The sequence below is a fragment of the Colobus angolensis genome, unplaced genomic scaffold (assembly GCF_000951035.1).
Source record: "Colobus angolensis palliatus isolate OR3802 unplaced genomic scaffold, Cang.pa_1.0 Scaffold42, whole genome shotgun sequence".
Classification (NCBI taxonomy): domain Eukaryota; kingdom Metazoa; phylum Chordata; class Mammalia; order Primates; family Cercopithecidae; genus Colobus; species Colobus angolensis.
Genome location: NW_012117599.1, coordinates 5,673,581 through 5,675,114, shown reverse-complemented (window position 1 = coordinate 5,675,114; position 1,534 = coordinate 5,673,581). Strand labels below are relative to the sequence as shown.

General features: G+C 49.3%; 1 protein-coding gene across 1 annotated transcript in view; it reads left to right on the top strand.

Moving 5' to 3' along the window:
* Positions 1 to 1,335: 1,335 nt before the first annotated feature.
* Positions 1,336 to 1,534, top strand: part of RFX8 (RFX family member 8, lacking RFX DNA binding domain) — a 76,676-nt gene continuing 76,477 nt past the window's right edge. The window contains exon 1 of the mRNA XM_011956590.1: positions 1,336 to 1,401. The gene's annotated coding sequence lies outside the window, so the exon portion shown is untranslated. The remainder of the gene's footprint in view (positions 1,402 to 1,534) is intronic.

Here is a 1,534-nt window from a genome sequence, read left to right as displayed (position 1 = left end):
TTATCCATTGGTCTGCCCATAGACACTTGGGTTACTTCTACCTTTTGGCTATTGTGAATAATGCTGCTATGAGTATTGCTGTACATGTTTTCATTCCTGCTTTCAATTCTTTTCGGGTATACACTCAGAAGTGGGACTGGCTGATCATAAGGTAATTCTATGTTTAATTTTTGAGGAACGGCCATACTGTTTCCCTAGCAGCTGCACCACTTTAATATTATATATATATTTTTTGAGATGGAGTCTCACCTTGTCACCCAGGCTGGAGTGCAGTGGCCCGATCTTGGCTCACTGCAATCTCTGCCTCCCAGGTTCAAACGATTCTTGTGCCTCAGTCTCCCAAGCAGCTGGGATTACAGGCACCTGCCACCATGTCCATGTCAGGCTTTTTTTTTTTTTTTTTTTTTGTATTTTTAGTAGAGATGGGGTTTCACCATGTTGTCCAGGCTGGTCTCGAACTCCAGACCTCAGGTTATCTGACCGCCCCGGCCTCCCAAAGTGCAGGGATTACAGGCGTGGGCCACTGCCCCAGGCCAGCTGCACCACTTTAAATTCCCACCCGCAGTGAACAAGGGTTCCAATTTCTCTACATCCTCACCAATACTCGTTAGTTTCTATGTTTTAAATAATAGCCATCCTCTTGGGTATGGTTTTTATTTGCGTTTCCTAATGATTAATGATGTTGAGCATCTTTTCATGTGCTTAGTAGGCATTTATGTATCTTCTCTGGAGAAATATCTATCCAAGTCCTTTGCCCATTTGTAAACTGGGCGGTTTGGTTTTTGTTGTTGCTAAGTCGGCAAATGTGTTTTTGATCTAGATTGAGAAATCCTTACCCGGAGACTCTGAAGCAGTTAGCAGCCACAGTAAAGGCTGCATGACTGAGCTCTGACTACGCCACAGCCTTGCAAGTGAATGCCACTTAATACAATAACCACACAGTTCCCCAAAAAGAAAATGAGTTTGGAGAGGGCCAGCAGCTCCATGTTACACAGCAATGACACTGACATTGACTTGCAGGGTCTGGCTGCAGATATGGGGACTCACGTTGAGGTGGCACTGCTCACATGGAGCGGCACACTGGAGTCACCTGGACCAGCTTCCTGGAAGTCCCCATGCACCCGCCTGTCAGAAATTGTGAGCTTGGAGATTTTTCAAAACTCCTAGGTCCAGTGGTTTCTGGCAACGGCGGGCACATTAGCATCACCCGGGGAGCCTGAAAAAGTAGGTTGGCCCAGCCTGCCCTCGCCCAGACCAATTCATCAGAACCTCTTGGGGCGGGGGCTGGGGTGGGGAGCGGGAGCCAGGTATCAGTATTTTTGGAAACTGCCTGAGAACTCCAATGCGCAAGTAAGTCAAGGACCCCCACGAACTCAACACCGCGACCAGATTGGAAAAGGTGTAAGTTGGTGCTTGTTGTTCGCGTGCCTGCTTGATCGGTTGGTACGGAGGTGGGACAGGCGCTGGGTGCGAGCGGGAGACGGCTCCAGCCCACCCCGCAGGAGGCAGGGCGGGGTCCGCTCATTCTCGGCGG